The sequence below is a fragment of the Oreochromis niloticus genome, unplaced genomic scaffold, assembly GCF_001858045.2.
Source record: "Oreochromis niloticus isolate F11D_XX unplaced genomic scaffold, O_niloticus_UMD_NMBU tig00003179_pilon, whole genome shotgun sequence".
In the NCBI taxonomy this organism is placed as follows: Eukaryota; Metazoa; Chordata; class Actinopteri; order Cichliformes; family Cichlidae; genus Oreochromis; species Oreochromis niloticus.
In genome coordinates, this window is record NW_020327804.1 from 53033 (window position 1) to 65403 (window position 12371).

Below are 12371 nucleotides of genomic sequence, written 5' to 3' on the forward strand. Positions count from 1 at the left end.
GACCTGCCATCTTCAGACGTTTTCTGATGACTCTGCAGTGGTTGGATGCATCAGCAGGGATGATGAGTCAGAGTACCGGGCTGTGGTCGACTCCTTTGTCACGTGGTGTGAGCAGAATCATCTGCAGCTCAATGTGGCAAAAGACCAAGGAATTGATTGTGGACTTCAGGAAGACCAGGAAACACTTGATCCCTGTTTCAATCCAGGGGGTCAATCTTGACATTGTGGAGGACTATAAATACCTCTGAGTATACATTGACAATAAACTGGACTGGGCTAAAGACACCACAGCCACAGCCACAAAAACACCACAGCAATTTACAGGAAGGGCCAGAGACGCCTCTATTTTTTGAGGCGACTGAGGTCCTTTAACATCTGCCGGACAATACTAAGGATTTTCTATGAGTCTGTTGTGGCCAGTGCAGACTTCAGGCCTGTTGCCCTTACTTCAGTTGTAATGAAAGTCTTTGAAAAAATCATCAGAAATGTGTGAAAGAGACTGAACATCAGCTGAATCCAATGCAGTTTGCATATAGGCCCAACAGGGGAGTGGAGAACGTGCTTTTGACGTTACTAAATCTGATTCTTAAACATGTAGAGAGTAAAGGGACTTTTGCGAGACTTCTTTTCATTGACTTTTCTTTGGCTTTTAATACAATACAGCCCCATATTTTAATTCAAAGGCTTTTAGAACAGTTTGAAATCAAGAAAAATCTGGTGGGCTGGATTTTAGATTTTTTAACTGACAGGTCACAAAGAGTGAGAATAAGTGGGGTTCTGTCTGACCCAGTGTTCTCCTCCTCAGGTTCTGCTCAAGGGTGCGTCTTATCGTCGTCATTATTCATTCTCTATACAAACATGTGTCAGAGCAGATATGGAAACAGGGCCATCATTAAATATGCAGATGACTCTATTATTGTCAGCTTACTGAAAGAGGGTGAAACTAGCCATGGTCCAGCCTTTGATGACTTTGTTCAGTGGTGTGAGGAGTCTTATCTCCAGTTGAAAATATGTAAAACAAAAGATATGGTTATTGATTATAGGAAACAAAAAAATGGGCACGGAGTCACTTTAATTAAGGGTCAGAAAATAGAGCAAGTGCAATCATATAAATATCTTGGCACCATAACTAATTAAAAATTGAACTTTGATCAGAATTGCAAATCAGTTTGTAAAAAGGGTCACCAGCACCTTTACTGCCTCAGGAAACTCGCTCATTTCCACATTGACCAAAAAAATGTTAACTTTGTTTTATCGTTCTCTTATTCAGTCTGTTTTATCCTTTTGTTTGGTGGCATGGTTTGGTCAGACCTCTGTCACAGAGGAAAAACTCACTGAATCAGATAGTGAGATGGTCCAGTCATCTGATAGGTGAGCCACAGTCTTGTTTAGCCTCCCTGTACTCTAAACAAGTATGGAGGATGGCTTTATCAATCCTTAAAAATGGTCCCCATCCTTTAAGGGGTGAATTTCAGCTTCTTTCCTCAGGATGGAGGTTTCTATTTCCGAGACGCAGGACAAAGCGTTATAAAAACAGCTTTGTCCCTGTCACTGAACTAAATAAGAACTGGTTTTGTTTTTGATTCTAAACGTTAAATTACTATATATATGCTACAGTGAGGTTTATATTTATTAGGTATGTGTGTTGTTGAAGGGATGCCAAATGCTATCATTTTTCTGTAAAGCAAATTTACCTTACCTATGGGTATCGATAAAGTAACCTTACCTTACCTTAAAGTGCAGTTATCATGTTAGGAATATGTTAGGAATAGACAGTAACACTGATCACACTGAGTTCAAATCTTTATTATACCACTTGCTGCATTCTTAATGTTCATGAATTCATCAGGTTAATGATTGTCTGCAGGATAAATCTCATATTTCCATCTAAAGTGTTGAATTTGACTGTTTTATTTGATGTTATTTATGATTTCTAGCACCAATTAATCTGTAGACTGTGCTCAGTCCATCCATTTAGTGAAATGATGTTTAAAGGTCTCCTTGTTATGTGAGCGTGCACAGAAACAGAAGCAGAAAGCCTGGGTTAACAGAGAAATTATCATCACTGTGATGATACTCATCATCTCTGACTGGGATTTGAGGTTTTGTCAAAGCAGCAAACACAAAGAAAGCCTGGCTATGTTGGACTGGGTGTGGAAGCAGCTCCCAGTTTGAGTTCAGGAGACAGACACCCTGTTTACTTTGAAGATCAGCTTCAAACTTTCCTTTTTGATAAAGCTTATAGTTAGAGCTGGATCAGGCGACCCTGAACCATCCCTTAGTTATGCTGCTATTAGGCTCAGGCTGTTGGTGGACTTCCCATGATGCTCTGCTTTCTTCTCCACTCCCCTCTTTTCACTCCTGATGATTTATATGTCACTACTGCATGTCCTTAACTTTTGTCTTCTCTCTCCTTAGTTTGTGTTTTGTTCTTGTCTCTCTGAGCTCATCTCTTCTCTTTCCCCTCACCCTGCAACCAATCATGGTAGATGCTCCTCCTGGAGCCTGTTTTCACTGGGAGGATCTTTGTGTCAAAGGGAGTTCTTCCTTCCCACCATCACCAAGTGCTGCTCACAGTGGATTGTCTGATGGTTGGGGCTTTCTCTCTAATATTGGAGGCTGTTACCTTACACTGTTAAACAGCTTCAGATGACTGTTGTTGTCTGTTGGGAATTGTCACTTATAATAAAGTTACATTGAATGGATGTAAATGGATAGATGTTACTGTGACAAACAGAAAATGATTGTTAAAAGATGGATTGTTGTTTTGTGTGTGTGCAGTGTGTCAGGCTGTCTGATCACAGAGGAAGGCTGTACTTCTCTGGCCTTAGCTCTGAGCACTAACCCCTCCTATCTGAGAGAGCTGGACCTGAGCTACAATCATCCAGGAGACTCAGGAATGAAGCTTCTGTCGGCTGGACTGAAGGATCCAGGCTGGAGACTGGACACTCTCAGGTATGGAGAGAATGTCTTGTTGGGTTTATGTTTTATTATTGTCATTTATGCTTAGAAGCATATAATCATTTATGCTTAGAAGTATATAATTGTTTGTAGATTGATAGAGGTTTGATCCTTAGCAGTCTGTAACGACTCTGTCTTCCAGAGTGTTCTGGCATGCACACACACAGCCTAAGGTCATGATACAGGTCGTACCTTCTCTTTCTGATTTATGGTATAGGGGGACACCTACTCTGTATCTGCTTAGGTATAAAGAGCCCTTTGTTTAGGTGGACCGTTGCGCTCCTAGCACCAGCTTTGGGAGTCGTTCACAGGGACATATATACACACACAGGCATACCTGTATGTACGCACAGACGGTACTGTTTGTTCACATGCATGCCTTTGTAAGACATCATGTGTCAATGAACCTATGTATTCATGTAACCACAATAAAGAGCAGTGGTTCCGGGAAGCTAACTGAGAGCGACTGGGGTGAGCGACAGAAACACACTCATCACAGTTCTCTCCATTGTGCATGAGCAACACAAAGAACTTTACCCACTTGCGTCATGTTTTGCCAGTGTAGTAAAATTGTCTTAATGTTTCAGCAATAGGGTTGTTCCTAGATAACTCTATCATGTCTGATAGAGGGGGAAGAGCTGACATGAAGTGATCAATAAGGATCAATAAATTGGGAGAACTTCTCCAAGAACAATTTGTATCCATCTCAGTATGTTAAACATACATAAACATAATTTTTGTATAGATAGGAAATATCTATCCTAGATTAAAATAAACTGTGGAACCAGTGGAAACTGTTAGCCTGGCTTTATCCAAAGAAAAGAAATTGTTGTGTTATAATCAGAGCTGTGGTAGAAGCTGACAACTACAGAGAGATGTTTTCTGTACATTTAAAGGCTAGCAGCCCTAGACAAATGCATTTATGTATTTCAGTGCTTTTCATAGACACAGGTAACAATGTGCTGTCAAAATACAAAACATACTATAAAATAATGGAATTGAAAACAAAGTGGAAGATACAGAGGCAGGAAGGAAGTGACAAAAAGGAGCGTTTATTGGTCCAAATGCACAAGTGAAAAATGAGGAAACACAAAGTCCATCAAACAGAAATCCAAAGAAGGCACCGGAAAAGAGGACAGTGTATATACACTGGGAGCTACCTGAAAACAAGAGACAGGTGGGAGAAAAGCACAGGTGAAGACCCTGAGAGACGAGCTGATTGGACGGTGTGTACGTGTCAGAATTGGTGGCTTTTTGATATGTTAGTGGATGGTATTGCTGCTGTTGGTGGTTCTTATCTGAAGAATTTAGATTAAGGATTACCGACTTCTGTCTAAGCTGTCATCTGTTAACACATCCAAAATCTACTCATTTATTGGTGGATAATCCACTAACATGTTTTCATGCACGAGTTCATGTGATCTCTGTGTGCTGATAACATCCAGTCTGTTCTGTATGGAAACAACTTAATCAGGATATGAATGAAACCAGACAATGTCATTTCTGGAGAAGCTGTGATCTACTGCCGGTCTGGAGGTAAACAGGTTGACTAAAGCTGAAGAGAGATGGCTCATAAACAAGTGATGTGCCACTGTATTAGGTCACAGGCAGAGATTGCAAAATTACAGACATTCTGTACCTAAGCAGAAGTACAGATACTAGTGTTAAAAATAATGCAGTAAAAGTTGCACTTCTTTACTCAAGTAAAAGCAAAAGGTACAGGCTCTGAAATGTTCTCAAAGTAAGAAAGTAAAATCTTGTTTCTACCTCCTATTTTTGTTCAAAGCTCACTGAACCTTGTGCTACATTCAGTTCAATTCAATTCAATTCAATTTTATTGATATAGCGCCAAATCCCAACAGCAGTCGCCTCAAGGCGCTTAATATTGTACAGTAGATCGTACAATAATAGATACAGAGAAAAACCCAACAATCATATGACCCCCTATGAGCAAGCACTTTGGCAACAGTGGGAAGAAAAAACTCTCTTCTAACAGGAAGAAACCTCTGGCAAACCAGGCTCAGGGATGGCCGGCCATCTGCTGTGACCGGGGTGAGAGAAGGAAGACAGGATAAAGACATGCTGTGGAAGAGAGACAGAGAGTAATAACAGATATGATTCAATGCAGAGAGGTCTATTAACACATAGTGAGTGAGAAAGGTGACTGGAAAAAAACATTCAATGCATCATGGGAATCCACCGGCAGCCTACGTCTACTGCAGCATAACTAAGGGAGGATTCAGGGTCACCTGGTCCAGCCCTAACTATATGCTTTAGTAAAAAGGAAAGTTTTAAGCCAAATCTTAAAAGAATCAGAATCAGAATACTTTATTGATCCCTGGGGGAAATTATTTTTTGTTACAGTGCTCCATTATAAACCAACATTAACAAAACAGACAACACGCTAACTAAGAATAGTACAATATACATATATATATATACATAAGTCACACATTAATAAATAGCTGGAAAGAAACATGTAGTTGTAGCAGTAACCAGTGTGTTAAGTGGATGTGTTGTACAGGGAGATGGCCACAGGCAGGAATGATTTCCTGTGTCGTTCAGTGGTGCTTTTCGGTACTCTCAGTCTCTCACTGAACGTGCTCCTGTGACTGACCAGCATGTCATGGAGTGGGTGGGAGGTGTTATCCAACATTGTCTTTATTTTGGACAACATCCGCCTCTCTGACACCACCTTGAGGGAGTCCAGCTCCATCCCCACAACACTACTGGCCTTACGGATCAGTTTATCGAGTCAGTTTATCTCTACTCTTTAAGTAGAGATAGTGTCTGTCTCCCGAATCCATCTGAAAGCTGGTTCCACAGAAGAGGGGCCAGAAAACTGAAGGCTCTCCCTCCCATTCTACTTTTAAATACTCTAGGAACAACAAGTAGGCCTGCAGTGAGAGAGCAAAGTGTCTAATAGGGTGATATGGTACTACAAGGTCATTAAGATAAGATGGGTGCTAACTGTTTAACACCTTGTATGTGAGGAGCAGGATTTTGAATTCAATTCTGGATTTAACAGGAAGCCAATGAAGGGAAGCCAAAACAGGAGAAATATGCTCTCTCTTTCTAGTCCCTGTCAGTACCCTTGCTGCAGCATTTTGGATCAGCTGAAGGCTTTTCAGGGATATTTCTAATTTTAGAGATGTTGCGCAAATGGAAGAAAGCAGTCTTACATATTTGTTTAATATGTGCGTGGAAGGACATGTCTTGATCAAAACTGACTCCAAGGTTCCTCACAGTGTTACTGGAGGACAAGGTAATGCCATCCAGAGTAAGAATCTGGTTAGATACCATATTTCTAAGATTTTCAGGGCCGAGTACAATAACCTCAGTTTGATCTGAATTAAGAAGCAGAAAGTTATAGGCCATCCAGGTCTTTATGTCTTTAAGACATTCCTGCAGTTTAACTAAATGCTGTGTATTATCTGGCTTCATGGACATGCAGATGTCATCTGCATAGCAGTGAAAGTATATACTATGTCTTCTAATAAAACTGACTAAGGGGAAGCATGTATAATGTAAACAGAATTGGTCCTAGCACTGAACCCGGTGGACCACCATAATTGATCTTAGTGTGTGAAGAGGACTCTCCATTTACATCTACAAATTGGAGTCTATTTGATAGATATGACAGAAACCACTGCAGCACAGTACCTGTAATACCTACAGCACGTTCTAATTGCTCTAATAGGATATTTTGGTCAACAGTATCGAACGCTGCACTGAGGTCTAGCAGGATAAGCGAAGAGATGAGTCCACTGTCAGAGGCCATAAGAACATCATATCAAAGTCAAAGTCAAAGTCAACTTTATTTGTCAATTCTGCCATATGTACAGGACATACAGAGAATAGAAATTCCGTTACTCTCAAACCCATATGTAACCTTCACTAAAGCTGTTTCTGTGCTGTGATGAGCTCTGAAACCTGACTGAAACTCTTCAAATAAGCCAGTGGTTCCCAAACTTTTTTTGCAAGGCGCTCTTCAATCAGTGACGAATAGTAAGATGTTCTGGCTTTGCGGAGGGCTTTCTTGTGAAGCAACAAACTATTTCTCTAGGCTAAATGATGATCTTCTAAATTTGTGACACACCATTTCCTCTCCAACTTACGAGTTATCTGTTTTAGGCTACGTGTTTGAAAATTATACCACGGAGTCAGGTACTTCTGATTTGAGGCCTTAGTTTTCACCGGAGCTACAGTATCCAGAGTCGTACGTAGTGAGGAGGTAAAATTATTAACAAGATAATCGACCTCTGTTGAAGTAGCGTTCAGGTACACTGGCTTGGAAAAGTATTCGGCCCCGTTGAACTTTTCCACATTTTGTCACATTACAGCCACAAACATGAATATAGATCTGGACTTTGACTGGGCCATTCTAACACATGGATATGTTTTGTTTTAAACCATTTCATTGTTGCCCTGGCTTTATGTTTAGGGTCGTTGTCCTGCTGGAAGGTGAACCTCCACCCCAGTCTCAAGTCTTTTGCAGACTCCAAGAGGTTTTCTTCCAAGATTGCCCTGTATTTTGTTCCATCCATCTTCCCATCACCTCTGACCAGCTTCCCTGTCCCTGAAGAGAAGCACCCCCAGAGCATGATGCTGCCACCACCATATTTGACAGTGGGGATGGTGTGTTTAGAGTGATGTGCAGTGTTAGTTTTCTGCCACACATAGCGTTTTGCATTTTGGCCAAAAAGTTCCATTTTAGTCTCATCTAACCAGAGCACCTTCTTCCTCATGTTTGCTGTGTCCCCCACATGGGTGCAAACATGACTTCGTATGGTTTTCATTTAACAATGGCTTTCTTCTTGCCACTCTTCCATAAAGGCCAACTTTGTGCAGTGCACGACTAATAGTTGTCCTATGGACAGATTCCCCCACCTGAGCTGTAGATCTCCGCAGCTCGTCCAGAGTCACCATGGCCCTCTTGGCTGTATTTTTGATCAGCGCTCTCCTTGTTCGGCCTGTGAGTTTAGGTGGACGGCCTTGTCTTGGTAGGTTAATGGTTGTGCCATACTCCTTTCATTTCTGAATGATTGCTTGAACAGTGCTCCGTGGGATGTTCAAGACTTGGGAAATCTTTTTGTAGCTTAAGCCTGCTTTAATTTTCTCAATAACTTTATCCCTGACCTGTCTGGTGTGTTCTTTGGACTTCATGGTGTTGTCACTCCCAATATTCTCTTAGACAACCTCTGAGGCCGTCACAGGGCAGCTTTATTTGTACTGACTTTAGATTACACACAGGTGCACTCTATTTAGTCATTAGCACTCATCAGGCAATGTCTATGGGCAACTAACTTCACTCAGACCAAAGGGGGCTGAATAATTACGCACACCCCACTTTTCAGTTATTTATTTGTAAAAAATGATTGGAATCATGTATGATTTTTGTTCCACTTCTCACGTGTGCAACACTTTGTATTGGTCTTTCAAATGAGATTCCAATAAAATTGATTCATGTTTGTGGCTGTAATGTGACAAAATGTGGGAAAGTTCAAAGGGGGCGAATACTAAGCCACTCTAGCTGCTCTGCTCTTTCTTGGTACAGGACATTGAAGATGATGACAGTGGGTGGATTATATTCTTAAAGTTAGTCACAGCGCTTTCAGAAAGACATCTACCATAATAAGTCTACTCCCTACTGCTGTGTAATCAATTATTTTAAATGTAAATGTTATCATGAAATTATCAGACAGGAGAGGGTTTTCAGGAAACGCTGTTAAATATTCATATGTTAAAACAAGATCTAGAGTGTGATTAAAGTTCAAGGGTCAAGGTTCTTAAGGCCCGGATGGCTTGGGGATAGAAGCTCCTCTTGAGTCTCTCTTTCCTTGCCCAGATGATAGGAACCTGCAGAAGTTGGAACAGTTTGTTGCCAGGATGCGACGGGTCCTTCGGTATCTGCGCTGCTCTAGTCCGGTATCTCCTGGTGTAGGTGTCCTGAAGGGGCGGGGGTGGGGCGGGGGGCGGGAGCAATCCTGCAGCACTCTGAAGAACTCTCTGAGGAGCTTTCTGGTCCTTAGCACAGCTGTTCCCAAACCAGGATGTGATGTTCTGTGTGAGGATGCTCTCCACAGCGCCTGTATAGAAAATCCTGAGGATCTTTGGAGAGACCCTGAACTTCCTCAGTTGTCGTAGGAGGTACAGGGGCTGCCTAGCATTTTTGGTCTGGACCTGATTGAGGGCAGACCATGTCAGGTCCGAGGAGATGTGGAAACCGAGATACTTGAAGGACTGCACCCTCTCCACTGGAGCTCCATTGATAATAATGGGCTGGTCGTCTCTGTGCTGACTACTTCTGAAGTCAACCACCAGCTCCTTGGTCTTGCCAACGTCAACAAACTTCACAATGGTGTTGGAGCCATGGGTGGCCACACAGTCTGAAGGGTAGAGGTAGTAGAGCAGTGGTTAGAGGACACATCCCTGTGGTGTTCCTGTGTTGATGGTGATGCTGTTAGAGACGCATCTACCCACCCTCACCTTCTGAGTTCTGCCAGTGAGGAAGTCCAACAGAAATGCACACAGACGGCTGTTGAGCCCCAGATCCCTCAGCTTTGTGAACAGTCTCCTGGGCACTATTGTGTTAAACGCTGAACTGTAATCAACAAACAGCATTCTCACATAGTTACCCTGTTTCTTGTCCACGTGGCTGAGGGTGGTGCGCAGGACATAGGCGATGGTGTCCTCTGTGGATCTGTTGGGTCCTCTCGAACACCTTCATAACCACCGAGGTCAGTGCAACTGGCCGGTAGTCATTCAGGCACGAGGGCTTGTTGTTCTTGGGCATAGGGGTGATGGTGGATCTTCTGTAGCATGTGGGGACCACAGACTTTGCCAGGGACTCGTTGAAGATAAAAGTGAACACATCTACTAGCTGGTCAGCACAAAAAAAAAAAAGTAAAATGGTACTCATCGCCCTTGATCAGTGGGCTTTAATCAGTGGTTGTTTATCAATGGTCATGAGAATTTTTATAATTATAATGAAGGAACTGACCTCCCAGCCCATTGTTTCTTCGGTGGTGCTAGTTTTAGTCATTGTGCCAATGTACCGTTTATATTGGGGTTTCTCCAACTGAAAACGCAATGTCCAGGTGAACAGCATCAGCTTTTGGTTTTCTACGGAGAGCGCTAGCAAGCACTTCCTAAGCTATCCCTATTGGTGTTAAATTATATCAAGACAACCAATTAAAAAAAAAACACACAAAATATGTCTGTCTGTGTCAGACTAGAGGATTCAGACGTATTTCTCTGTAAACAAGTCAGAACCCAGAAGGCTCACAGTTAGCTGGAGCTAATCAGATGGCAATATTCACATGACCCAAATGCATAACTGTTGAGCTATTTTAGAGGAGTTACCATGGTGACATGAGCTCTGCTGAAAGATACTGTGCTGGTCTGACCCCCCTCCTCCTTTCAGGGTGGAGCCTGCTGGAGTCCGATGGTTGAGACCAGGTCTGAGGAAGTGTAAGTGTGTTTCTAATGTGATTCATGAAAACAAAGCAGCACACATTCAACCATCTTCAAACTGTCACATCACTCATTCACATCTCTGATGTCAGGAGTCATCATCAAAGTGTCAATCAATGAACAGATGATGGATCAATAACTGCAGCTGGATTGTGTTTGTTCTCTCCATCAGATTCCTGTCAACTCACAATCGATAGAAACACAGTACACACAAACCTCCAACTGTCTGACAACAACAGGAAGGTGATACATGTGGAGGAGGTTCAGTCATATCCTGATCATCCAGACAGATTTGATCAATTTTATCAGCTGCTGTGTAGAAATGGTCTGACTGGTCGCTGTTACTGGGAAGTCGAGTGGAGAGGAGACATTTATATATCAGTGAGTTACAGAAGAATCAGAAGGAAAGGAGGCAATGTTGACTGTTGGTTTGGAGGGAATGATCAGTCCTGGAGTCTGTACTGCAATAATGATGGTCCTCATTCAGTCCGGCATAATAACAGAGAAATCTACATCTCCTCCTCCTCCTCTGTCTCTAACAGAGTAGCAGTGTATGTGGACAGTCCTGCTGGCACTCTGTCCTTCTATAGAGTCTCCTCTGATACTCTGATCCACCTCCACACCTTCAACACCACATCCACTCAAACTCTTTATCCTGGATTTGCATTTGGTTCTGGTTCGTCAGTGTCCCTGTGCTGAGTTGAGTCCAAAGTGTGTCCTCCTGTTAGAGATAAACTCTGACAGTTGAACAGATAGTTCAGTCTGTACATGTCTGTACAAACACATTTTCAGATTCATGGATTCAACCAGTTGATGTTTGAAACTGTTCTAAATGATTCCTTGTAAACTTCTTCCTCTTCAGTCCTTTAAAGATGGAAGCTCCCATTATTCCAGGATCCACGTGTTGTTTTTCTGTCTTTTTCCACTCAAAGCTTCACAGTGAATATCAGCATATTGTGTTTCTCTGAAGTTCAGTTCACAACTAGCTCCTCTGCATTTTCAACAAGTCTGAGCTCATTAAAATTAATCCTTTTTTTTAATATACCTTATTTGGACCATATAAAACATACAGTCAACTCAGAGCCATAAAAACCTAAGTACACATTTACTGCTTCCATAGGACTCAAAAGAGTAGGTAGCAGGCATGTGTTGCTAATCAAATACACTTGAATAATCGATCATCTGCAATTTCCAGTGCCTCTATTAAATCAGACATTTTGACAGTTTGTTGGTCTGGAGCATTCAGGTGTGTACTAACGCAATGTCACAATTTTCCCTTGAGTGGATGTCCAGCAAATTACAATGAGGGTCAGACCCTACAATGCTCAGAGAACTTGCAAAAAACTCAAGAGGTGCATTTCTGCACGGCACGTTAAGTGCTAAATTTCATGACAGTACAATTAGAAAAAGACTAAACAATAATGGATTATCTCTTTGCCTTGGACATACGAGAATGTGGAGATATATGGTCATGATTTGGGCTTGTTTTACAGCCACAGTGCCTGGGCATGTAGCAGACATGGTATTCAAAGATCATGATCGAAGTATTCTAGAGTCAAATATCTGACAACTGAAACTTGACCAAGATTGGATCATGCAATAGCCAACGATCCAGAGAACAGCAGCAAATCTACAACAGAATGGCTGAGAATGAAAAGAATCAATCGCCCAGCCAATGGCCCGGACCTCAACCAAATTGAAATACTGTGGTTTGACATTTTTTGTTTTGTTTTGTTTGCCTGTCCCATGTGGTTTCTTTTGCCATCAGAATTATTGTCTAAAGGCAAAGAAAGATGCCGAACGGATTTACTTTACCAAATGGACCATCCCGGCCTTGCCATATTGGTCTATTTGATTCACCTTTTATTGTTTATTTTATTTTATTTCCACTTGCTAAATACAGGACAGACTGGGGAAAAGAAAAGGGAGACAGA